The sequence below is a fragment of the Macaca mulatta genome, chromosome 2, assembly GCF_049350105.2.
Source record: "Macaca mulatta isolate MMU2019108-1 chromosome 2, T2T-MMU8v2.0, whole genome shotgun sequence".
In the NCBI taxonomy this organism is placed as follows: Eukaryota; Metazoa; Chordata; class Mammalia; order Primates; family Cercopithecidae; genus Macaca; species Macaca mulatta.
This window is the reverse complement of record NC_133407.1, coordinates 203,666,457-203,679,331: the sequence shown is the minus strand read 5'-3', so window position 1 is coordinate 203,679,331 and position 12,875 is coordinate 203,666,457. Positions and strand designations below refer to the sequence as shown.

Genomic DNA, 12,875 nt, shown 5'->3' with positions numbered 1-12,875 from the left:
AATTGCTGGAGGAAAAACAAGAACTCTTTTCACTGCTGGTGGAAGACAGTGTGTAAGACCAGAATATGCCACCCCAAAATATGATGGTAGGAAAGCAGAATATGCCACCCCAAAATATGTCCCTTTGGCATAAGAACTATTCTGAACTGATTACTCTGAAAAAAATGCTAACAAAGGAAGTTCTGAAAACAGAGTAGAAGTTACCCTTGTGTAAGGAAAATTTACATCTATAAATGAAATCCCCATTTAAAAGATGTCTCTCTCTCTCTCGGCACCAACCAAGAAGAGAAGGATGACTAAATCACTAAAGAGTCTTATCAACAGAGAACGCATGGAGTTAAGTCTGTATAAGAAAACTTACCTTTGTCTACTGTGCTTTTGCTTGTTACCTCCCCACTACTGAGCCTCAACTCTTCTTTCTTTAAGTTGAAGATAGCATTTACACTTGAATTGAAAGCCACCTGTTGGGGATTTACTCATTTTTCCCTGAATATCTCCCATGTATCCATAAGGTATACATGTTTTTAAACTTGTCTACTTTTTTCTCATTTTAATCTGTAATTTGTTACAGAGGGTCCCATCTAAGAATTCCATAAAAGTAGAGAGAAAATTATTTTTCCTCCCCTATTACAAGTTGTGCAGTTTTTCCCAAAGCTAAACAAGTCTCACCTTATAATCCAAAAATCACATTCCTAAGTATTCTGACAGCTACTTTGATATTATTTCCAAACAAAAGCTACCATCCAATTGTGTACAGAAGCCCTATTCATAATGACAAAAGGAAAAAAAGGAATCAGAAAGTCTTACAACAGATGACTGTGTGGGAACCCTCTCAGACATCAAGAGTTGTCATAGGAGCCGGGCACAGTAGCTCATGCCTGTAATCCCAGCACTTTGGGAGGCCAAGGCAGGTGGATCACGAGGTCAGGAGATCAAGACCATACTGGCTAACATGGTGAAACCTCGTCTCTACTAAAAAAAAAAAATACAAAAAAAAATTAGCTGGGTGTAGTGGCGAGCACCTGTAGTCCCAGTTACTTGGGAGGCTGAGGCAGGAGAATGGCATAAGCCTGGGAGGCAGAGCTTGCAGTGAGCCAAGATCATGCCACTGCACTCCAGCCTGGGTAACAGAACAAGACTCTGTCTCAAAAAAGAAAGAGTTCTTATAAAGATTATTCGAATGAAAACATTTGAGATACCGAAGATAAAGAAAGAAATCTTACCAGAACTTACTTTATCTAATTAAAGCAGAGCCCCCAGAAAATACAGCTGCCATTAACTCTATCCAAGGAGTTTCTTTCAAATTCAGCTGCCAGGAAGACAGCCTACACATTCCCATTAGCACTGATAAATGAAAATGAAATCCTAAGCTCCCAACTGACTGAACAGACCCACTCTTGGCCGAGGGGATCCCAGAGTGACTTTCAAAACTGAGTTCTCAGATTTATAGAGGGTCCCATCTTAGAATTCTGTAAAGGTAGAGAGAAAATTATTTTTCCTCCCCTATTACAAGTTGGGCAGGATAGGATGACAGGGGTCAGATACACCTCGTTATATCCCCTCCTTTGCTAACCATGATGAGGCTTTCTTCCCTAAGGATTTAACAGAAACAAGCCTTTCAAAAGACTCCACCACTGATTTCAACCAAATGCCTGAAGCTGCCTCTCCTCTCTTGCCTAATAAGAGACCACCCATGATGGAGAGGTTCTGGACAGCATACACAGGATGCACAGAGTGAGTTTTCATATCCTCTGCTTCAACTTTTAATGTCAGAGGGCTGAAAACTCCATCCTGGGATCATGTTAACACTGCCATTTTTTTGTACATTGGACCCATGAAGGAGCAAGAAACTCAATTGTGCATGCATACATTTCTCCTTTCATAAATATGCTTGACTCCTCCTAGAGCTTATTAAATATGTGTATTTGGCCATACATACCACTCAGCATAAATTACTATTTCCTTTACCTCTCCCTTGAAGTGTCTGTTTCTGACTTCTGGCTGGAGGTTATGCTTCCTAGCCTGTCAGGACTATCCTGCAGGCTGCAACCCTTTACAGGAAATAAATCTCTCACTGGATGCAGTGGCTCATGCCTGTAATCAAAGCACTTTGGGAAGCCGAGGCGGGTGGATCACCTGAGACCAAGAGATCAAGATCATCCTGGCCAACATGGTGAAACCCCATCTCTACTAAAAATACAAAAATTAGCTGGGCATGGTGGCGCATGCCTGTAGTCCCAGCTACTTGGGAGGATGAGGCAGGATAATCACTTGAACCTGGGAGGTGCAGCTTGCCGCGAGCCAAGATCACTCCACTGCACTCCAGCCTTGGCAACAAGAGTGAAACTATGACTCAAAAAACAAAACAAAACAAAACAAAACATAATGAAATCTCTCCTTTCCGATTTTATGAAGCTCATCATTCTTCAATTGACAGCATTAAAAAGTTCAAAAAGACCTTCCATACTCTCCCACAGAAGCCCTAGAAATCTCCATTTTGTTAATCATTTTGGATGCCTGAGAACTTGTAATCCAATGAGTAGAAATGTTGGTACCCGATTTATTGCTGTCATCCTGCCAGTTCTCAGGAGTTTGTATAAGTCTAAATCTGCAAGGGTCTCATCCCATAAGGACCCTTGTCTCTTTCTCTGTTGCCTTTGCCCACTGGCTCTGGCAACAGGGGTCTTTCTTTCTCCTTGGCTATCTTTGGATATGGGGGCTCCATCTTCTGTGCCACCTTAGGAAATGCCTTTTGCATGCATGGCTAAGTCATTAAAAAGCCTACAGTTTGAGTAACATTTTGAGTGAGTACTCTCTGAAGCTGGGTTGGAATCTCAGGCTTCTTTGTCTGAAAGGTAACTCTTGGGCTAGAAGTTTCTTATCCTAGCTTTGGTTTTGAGGCCTCTCTGTTCTCCTCTTGGGTTGGCAGTTATTCCTGGCTTTTTGTTTCATGGTGTGTCTGTGATCTTGGTCTTGCTCCTTTCATGGGAACTTCTCAGTTGACTAAATTCTCCCTTCTCAAACCTCTGCTGACTGTGTGTTCCACCAATATGGAACTAATTCTGTCTACTTCCTTTCCTGTTTGCATGACTTTACCAAGAATTATTTAGAACCTTAATAGTTCTTTTGAGAAAATTTTGATCTTCCAAATTGCCTCCTTTAGACCTTTCCTTTCCTAACTGAGTCTCTCAACTCCCTATAATCACTGAAACTTTAGGCACCCCACTCCATGCCTTGGAAGCTCTCAGTGTGCTCAAGGATCTGCAAAAGCAAACACCTGAGGCTGAAAAATAAAATAGAAAAAATAAAACAAAATTTAATTCTCAGCTTCATAAGATTATATGTCAAAACAAAATCTTGAAAATCTTAAAAATCTCCAAAAACATTGGTGAAAAAAAGCTTTAGCCCTCATATGAAGAAGATAAAAACGTGTTCCATTTTCCAGAAACACAATTATAATACAAACATAAAATGGGGTAAAGACAAAAACCAAGTCTTCGATATAAACTAGTTAATTTTGTATTATTGTCATCACATTAGTCAGGGTTCCCCAGAAAGGCACAATCCATAGGATATATGTAGATAGACAGATGAGAGAAGGTTCACATAATTATGAAGGCTGAGAAAGTCCACAATAGGGTGTCTCCAAATTGGGGAACCAGGAAAGTTGGTAGCATTGCTCAGTCCATGTCCAAAGGACTCAGAATCAGTTAAGCCAATGGTGTAACTCTCATTCTGAGGACAAAGGCCTGAGACCCTGAAGTTCTCATGTCAAAGGCAAGAGAAGGATGCTTCAATTTCAGAAAGAGATAATTCACCTTTCCTCTTCCTTTTTATTCTGTCTGGGCTCTCAAGCAATTGGATGGTGCCTGTATTAGTCTATTTTTATACTGCTATGAAGAAGTACCTGACTCTGAGCAATTTATAAAGAACAAAGAGGTTTAATAGACTGACAGTTCCACATGGCTGGAGGGGCCTCACAATCATGACGGAAGGGGAAGCAAAGATGTTTTTCTTCACATGGCAGTAGCAAGAAGTGCTAAGTCAAAGGGGAAAAGCCCCTTATAAAACCATCAGATCATGAGAACTCACTCACTATCATGAGAGCAGCATAGCAGTAACCACCACCATGATTTAATCGTCCCCCACCAGGTCCCTCCCACAACATGTAGGGATCATAGGAACTACAATTCAAGATGAGATCTGGGTGGGGACACAGTCAAACCATATCAGTGCCCATCCACATTGGGTCAGGGTGGATCTTCCTTATCTCAGTGTCTTCCAGAAACACCCTCACACTTATGCCCAGAAACTGTGCTTTACCAGTTATGTTAGTATCTCTTAATCCAATCAAGCAGACATCTAAAATTAATCATAAGAATATTTATGCCTGATTCATGGCTAAAATTTCAGGATGAAAGCTATGAGATCTCTATTTGTTTTTGTATGTCTATTAATGTATGTTCTGTATATGTGATTTTTCTTAACTCTGGATAGCACTGCAAAATTCATTTATAAAATCCTCTAAAAGTGTTCTATTCTAACTTGGCTTGGAAAAAAAAATCATTTATAAATAAATATTCCCCAAACTCCTAGAAATACAGGAACCGATCCAAATGTTTTTCAAGTTAACACGATTTGGATACAACTTACTTAAATAAGATACATTTAATATTTTTTTGTAATAAAACAACTATCTCTTCAGTTACCACTATTAAATATAAAACAAACAAGTTTCTTTTTTTTTTTTTTTTTTTCTTTTTTGAGATGTAGTCTCTCTCTGTCACCCAGGCTGGGGTACAGTGGTGCTATCTCGGCTCACTGAAGTTCCGCCTCCTGGGTTCAGGCCATTCTCCTGCCTCAGCCTCCCGAGTGACCAGGACTACAGGCACCTGCCACCACGCCCAGCTAATTTTTTTTTAAATTTTTAGTAGAGACAGGGTTCCACAGTGTTAGCCAGGATGGTCTTGATCTCCTGACCTCGTGATCCGCCCGCCTTGGCCTCCCAAAGTGCTGGGATTACAGGTGTGAGTCACCGTGCCTGGCCAACAAACAAGTTTCAATTCTGCTTGAGTGCTTTCAAGAAGCTAATATTATACTTACTAGATAATTAGAATCAAGTTTATAAGCTTTAAGATTTTAAGTTGTCATTCTTATGAAAAACATTATTTCCTTTTTTTATGGTGAAAAGACATACATCTATTTAGAATCAGCCAGCTGGACTCATTTTAGATGATCCCAAGTTTGTTGGCAACATCCGAAGCATTGTAATCAGGAGCCAGTCGAACATATTCCTCCTTCTCTCCATCAGGCCGAATCAGGATGTTGACCGTGGCCACATCCATGTCCCAGAGCTTCTTCACAGTCTATTTGATCTGGTGCTTGTTGGCTTTAATATCGACAGTGAACACAAGCGTGTTGTTGCCTTCTATCTTCCTCATGGCTGACTCAGTGGTCAGTGGAAACTTGATGATAGCATGGTGGTCAAGCTTGTTTCTCCGGGGAGCGCTCTTCCCAGGATATCTGGGCTGCCTCCGGAGTCGCAGTGTCTGCGGATGCTGGAAGGTGGGTGAGGTGCAGATCTTTTTTGGGGGGCTGTGGACACATTTCAACACTGCCTTCTTGGCCTTTAAAGCCTTTGCTTTGGCTTCGGCTTTAGGAGGGGCAGGAGCTTCCTTCTTTGTTTTTGGTGCCACCTTGTGAAAAGCGAAAAACATTATTTCAATAATAAGTTTTTTTACAGTAAATCTGCCTAATAGTAGTTTCCAAAATACTTTTGGTAATTTTTAACCTTAAAGTTCACCTAAGTAAAATATTTCCATTAAATATCTACATCATTTATAAATAAGATACAATACTAAAACATTAATTACTGAACATAAGTAATTCAAGTTTATATACTTTTGGCTTCTTATTTTTACAGAGAAACTAGATATTTTGGCCTGTTAATAAACATGTTTTTGCCTACCACACTGAGAAATTGAGACAGAGTGACACTCAGTCTCAAAAAAAAAAAAAAAAAAAAAAAGAAATCTCTTTCTCTTAAGCTAACTCTTTTTTTTTTTTTTTTGAGATGGAGTCTCACTCTGTTGCCCAGGCTGGAGTGCAGTGGCGCGATCTCGGCTCACTGCAAGCTCCGCCTCCCAGGTTCATGCCATTCTCCTGCCTCAGCCTCCCAAGTAGCTGGGACTACAGGCGCCCACCACCACACCGGCTAATTTCTTGTATTTTTTAGTAAAGACGGGGTTTCACCATGTTAGCCAGGATGGTCTTGATCTCCTGACCTCGTGATCCGCCCATCTCGGTCTCCCAAAGTGCTGGGATTACAGGCGTAAGCCACCGCACCTGGCCACTCTTAAGCTAACTCTAACTCACAACAATTTTAGTAGATTATGCTTTTGTAAACAGAAATGGAGCATTTATCTTTTTTTCCCCACCTGATTTCTCTAGAATTTTGAAAGTCTTACTGAATACTCTTACTTTCATGACAATATAGTTGTTAGCAAAAGTCCAGTAAGAATCTGTTCACCTTGTAACAGGACATAATTGGAAACTTTGGCTATATTATCAAGGCTTTTACTGAAATATCATATTTAGGAAGTGTACGTCAGACCAGTTATGACCAGCAATTGTAATGAACTAAGGTTGACTTTTATGGAGTCAATGCTTACAAAGCACTCTGAGAAAAGCCAGTCTGATACCTGGATTATGGGGTTCACAACCTTACAGATTAGTAAGGAAGGTCATTTCCTTGTAGGCCCAGGAATTTGGGACTATTTTGAGGGCCTCAAGCAGAGAGGAATTCATACAAAGCTATAAGGACTGCAGCTGAAATTTGATAGTATGTTCTTGGCTTGGCTTTTAGCCTTAATAAGGCCTTTAAAAGTCCAATCTGAGATTCTGTATGAAAACTTGCAGCAAGGAAGCTTGAAAGCACCTATGTGGTCAGCTCTTGTTCTTGCTGCACTTACATAAATGATCAGGCAAAATCTAACAAGGCTATACTTATTTTTGAAACAAGAATAATCTTACTTTGATTATCTATGATCAAAAATGATGGTTACTACAGAGATAAATTTTGTGTTTCAATGGAAAACTATAAGTCGGACAGGCATGGTGGCACATACCTATAATTCCAGCACTTTGGGAGGCCAGGAGTTCAAGATCAGTCTGGGCAACATGGTGAAATCTCGTGTCTACTAAAAATAGAAAAATTAGATGGGCATGATGGAATGTGCCTGCAGTCCCAGCTAATTAGGAGGCTGAGGAGGGAGAATCACTTGCACCCAGGAGGTAGAGGTTGCAGTGAGCTGAGATTGCACTTTTGCACTCCAGCCTGGGAGACAGAGTCAAACCCTGTCTCAAAAAAACTTTTTTGAGGAAAACTGTATGTAACATAAATAACGAGTACAGGGGTGCAGCAAACCAACATGGCACATGTATACTTACGTAACAAACCTGCACGTTGTGCACATGTACCCTAGAACTTAAAGTATAATAAAAAATTTAAATATATAAAAGGAAATCTATAGCCCTTGCGGGTTATCAGATTCTAGTCTAGTTTCTTGTCTTTGGGCTAGTTTTACCTGTTTGTAAACTGGATCCTGCCATCTGATGAATTTTGTCCTACAATGATACTTGTGGAATAAGAAGCCAAATACTGCCTCTCCTATTAATGTATCTATTGTCAGTTAATTTGAAGGTCTCCAACCCTGGAACAAAGTTAGAAGAGGAAGATTTTGCTCCCCAAATGCACAACCAAATTGTGGTACATTCATGCAATGGAATACTATTTAGCCGTATAAAGGAACAAGCTATCAACTCACACAAAGACATGAGTGAATCTTGCATGCACATTGCTAATTGGAATAAGACAGTCTGAGGAGAATACACACAGTGTGACTTCATTTAATGAGATTCTGGAGAAGGCAAACTACACAGATGGGAAGCCATTGGCTCCATGGGGTGGGGATTTGAAGCATTCCACATGATACTTAAATAGTGGATACCTGCCACTACGCATTTGTCAAAACATGCAGAATTTTACAGCCAAATGGGTAAGCCAAACTCCATTCAAATTAAATAAAATTATTCAGGATGCGGAGTATCCCAACACAGAATATATCATGTGAAAAAGAAATTAACTATGCTACAAATTACTATGGTTTGGATGTGGCTTGTCCCTGCAAAAACTCGTGTTGAAATTTGACCCCCAGTGTGGCAGTGTGGGGCGGTGGGGCCCAGTGGAAGGTGTTTGGGTCATGAGGACGGATCCCTCATGAATAGGTTAATGTCTTCCATGGGGATGAGTGAGTTCTGCTCTCACAGGAATGGATTAATTCCTACAGGAGTAGGAGTTAACAAGAGTCTGGGTTCCTTGGCTTCCCTCCTGCTGTCACTCTTGTTATGTGATCTCTGGTGCACCCCTTGCTCCCCTTCCACTTTCCACCATGAGGTGAAAAAGACTGAGGCCCCACCAGATGCAACTGCCTAATCTCGGACATTCCAGCAACCAGTATTGTGAGCCAAATGGACCTTTTTTACTTATAAATTACCCAACCTCAGGTATTCTGTTACAGAAGCACAAAACGGACTAAGACACAAATGTAGGAAAAAACTCAATGAAGGTGTAGGGAAAACGGTGTTGACCTAAGTCACTTCAAAAATCAATAGATTCTGTAGGCTAAAGGCAAATGAACTACACTTCATCACTGGATTCCATTTTATAAAGTTCTTTCCAACAGGAGTAATTGTGAACAATTGTAAAACCACAGTATCTGTATCTGGAATAAAACAATGACTTACATAAGTTGCAGATGGTAGGAACCAGGTCTCTCACTGTTGAAATGGGAGGTTACAAATTAGCAAGGGGAGAAGGCTAGAATGATTCATGTGATAGTAGATCAGAGGTGGAGACATCAACATAAACTTACATTTGGTTTAATATAGATACATAGAGTTCCACATAGAAACCTTTATAATTAGGTGTGTATAGGTCTGTTAGATGCACACATACACTTCCTAGCATTGCTAAGGTTGGAGAAGATACAATGTGCTCATTCAGCAGTCAGATGTAAGTTTTCCTACCATTCTCAAAGGAATCAGGCTCTTTGAAGAAATGTCTGGTACTAGAACTGGGACAGTAAATATGTGAGCCAGGATAATCTTGAAGTATCAGAACGTAAAGTATGTACGAAAAAAAAAATTAAAATATGTAATAAAAATAAATAAAAATTAATTCTTTTATTAAAAGAAAAACATGAGCCAATAAAAAGAGCTACCCATGACCAACACAGGAATGAATTGTGCAACATAATGCTGTAGTGCTGAATAGTAACTAAAGCTTTAAGTAATTATCTAGGTATCTGTGTTTGTATACATAGGTGAATAAGCAAATGGAGTTGAATAGAAATCTCCTTTGCAAAAGAATTCCAAATAATTGAGGTAGACAGTCAGCCATCAAGAAGGTGGAGCTCCTCACTCTGTAAGTGTGGGCTCCGCATAGTGACTTGTTCCGAAAGAACGCGTGCAGTATGGACAAGGAGGAAAAATAACGTCAGAGTGGAGAAACCTGACAAACTAGCTCCACCGAACAATCCAAGTGAACATCAAAGGCGACAGTTCACCTTGAGAAAATGAAGTGACAAGAGTAGCACTTCACCTCTGTGATCTACTTCTTCCAGATCCAGAACCCCAGTCTAATTATAAGAAAAATTCCATGTTTAATCACAATGGGGGACATTCTACAAAATTCCTGACCAATCCTCCTCAATACTGTCAAGGTCATCATGAGATGGAAAGCCGGACACGCTGTCACATCCAGAAGCCGCCTACATGATGACTACATGTCATGCGGGATCCTGGATGGGTCAGGGTAAGATGGAACTAAGGGAATCCAAATGAAATATGAATTTTAGTTAATAATAGTCTATCAGTATTTGTTCATTAACTGTGACACATTATGTAGGATATTAATAAGCCATGTGAGACACACTGACAGAAGATGTTAATAAGAGGAAAGTAGGTTGAAGCTACAAGGGAAATCTCTGCAATTTTTCTTTTTTGCAATTTCTGTGTAAGTCAAAAACTGCTATAAAATATAACTGTATTTAAAACATTGTTATATTTTTCAAACACTTCCTTGTTTAATTATTTATACCATGAATTGCTAGTAATTGACACTGTTAACTAGTCCTGTTTTTAAAATAAGAGTATTTATGACACACAAAAAAATTAAACAATGCAGACTGATATATAAATCAAAATAAATGTTCTTTACATGTTTTCTGTTACAGTGGTAACACATATGTGTAAACTTATTTATCATATTTTTTTCTTGTGCTGCGGTTGTGTCCTGGGTTCATTCTCTAAAATGCTATTCACCTTAGACCAGGGAAAAAAAAAACCTAACAGACTCTGTTGCAATTCATGACTAAATATTTTCAAACGTGTGACTTTGTAAAAATATGTTCCAATGGCAAATTGATTCATTGTGACTAGATCACTTCTTCCAAAGACTTCTTGTCTTTATTTTGTTCCATGCCTACCTTTTAGCCATAATACAACAGAATCAAATATTGGCCACTGGGAAAAAAATATTCAAAGAAAGAAAGAATGTGAACAGAACTTGTGACCATGAAGATTCAATGTTTTACCACAAAGCTTTCTAAAACAGAAGAGTGTAAAAGGATATTCAAAGTCAATTTCCTCAATGAGGCTTTGCAGAAAATGGAGAAACTAGAGAAAAAAAATGGCAGGACATTCTACGGGTGATTTTAGATGTTGCTATGCTTTATGGAAAAAAAAAATACTTTACCTTTAAAGAATCACGAAGAAGTATTAGAAATGAAAACTCTGGAATGTTTCCAAATTTAGTTGAACCTCTATGTAGTTATGTCTATATAGCTAGTAATGAAGTTGATGATTTTTTAAAAATCCATGCCTTGTGTAATACAATACACAATGAATACTCAATGCTTATAGGAAAACATATTAGACCTTGTGAAAGGAAAATCAACCTTGGGGACCCAAAATCACTAAGCTAAAATGAAACGTCAAGCTGGGGCTGCTGGGGGCAAACCTGCCTCCCATTCTGTCCAAAGTCACCCGTCTGTTCATTGAGAGAAATGCGTATCTGAGTGCCCCATCGGGAGAGGGTAACCAGCAACTCAAAAGAATGAAACCATTTGTCTCTTACCTACCTATGACCTGAAAGCTCCCTGTCTGGCCTTCTCTTCAAGTTGTCTCACCTTTCTGGAATGAACCAAGGTACATCTTTCACATATTGATTGATGTCTCATGTCTCCCTAAAGTGTGTAAAACCAAGCTGGGCCCCAACCACCTTGGGCCTGTGTTGTTGGGACCTCCTGCAGAGGCATCACAGGTGCATCCTCAAACTTGGCAAAATAAACTTTCTAAAAAATATGAGAGCTGTCTCAGATTTTCAGGGTTCACACATGTAATGTAGGATGTCAATGTTTATAAAACAGACATTATTCTATCTACTATTAAAATATGCTGCCAATTAACCTTAGACTTTCTCAACAAAAAAAATGTTGATGAGGTACAAATAATATATTTAGACTTAAATAATGTTGCAAGTTTTAATATGCCTACTTTTCAATTTTTCAATACCATTTTTACTACTTTAACACTGTAAGAAAAATGAGTAATGAAAACATGAATAAAAGTGTTTACAGGGGGTGCACATGTTTCCTCCAGCCTCTGCCCATCCCCAGCTTTCATCCCAACTGTCCTGAGGTGGCTCTAAGCATTTCTCCTTTCTCTATACCAAGATCTCCCCACTGAAGCAAACCCAAATCTTACCATATGTTATGACACACTGTGATGATGAGCAACTAAAGCCTCGAGGAAGGGATGCTTTTGTAAAACAAGATTTGTAGAACATAATGTGTGAAGTAAAGCCCATGGCAGAACTCCCTCTTTAGCACAAGGGGGCAGACAGGAAGCTTTTGCCTCACCTTCCTCATTGGCCCACAGCCACGTCTCCCCAGGTCAGTCTTGAGGACAATGAAACTCTGGTCTTCACTGTGGACACACTACCAGGTACTCCAAAGCCATGGCCTCTCCTCAGGTGGGTTCTGAGGAGAACAAAGCTCTGATTCTAATCCTAACCCCAATCCTGTCTCTAGACTTTGACCCTGACCCTAAACCCTGATCCCTACCCTGGTCCCTAATTCTGACCCTGATTTTGACACTGACTCTGATCTTGACCCTGACCATGACCCCACCTCTAACCATACTTCTGGCCCTGACTCTGACCCAGACCCTAATCCTAACCCTAACCCTACTATTATCTTTACAATCTATCTCTAATCTTACCCCCTACTGCTAAATAGCTGTGCCCAAAAGCACTTTTTAAATTATTTAACTTCTTTTCCTTGAATTCTCTAAGGACATCCTAAAGGAGATGTCATTATGTATTTTGCAGTCCCTCTAGTGGTATGGCTTCAGATAGGAAGTTCTAATACTTTGCAAGACATAAAAAGTTTGGAGAGTAACAGCATGGGGTTGTTAAGGATGCATGTTGGCATTCACGATAGTCATTGGTGCTGTTCTCCAAATATTTTCAATTCAGTTTTTATGAATGCATTCTGACTATTCCAACCCACCTACTTACATTTTGGCATGACCACATAGCTTTTTTTTTTTTTTTTTTTTTTTTTTTTTGCCAATGGAGGAGAGAAGAAATAACATGTGACTTTTTCAGGATAAATCTCTAAGAATAGAGTTCTTTTCAGCATGCTTTTTTCTCTTTTCCATAGCATTAATTTTAGCAATATTAATAGCTTCAAAAACTAACTTAGCTATTAGGTTTTTTAAAATGTCTTTTGTCTTCCAGTTTGTAAGCCACA

At 39.4% G+C, this 12,875-nt stretch overlaps 1 pseudogene; it reads right to left on the bottom strand.

The window, feature by feature from the left end:
* Positions 1-5,228: 5,228 nt before the first annotated feature.
* LOC705849 (large ribosomal subunit protein uL23 pseudogene) lies at positions 5,229-5,717 on the bottom strand (annotated as a pseudogene).
* Between the last annotated feature and the right edge of the window lie 7,158 nt (positions 5,718-12,875).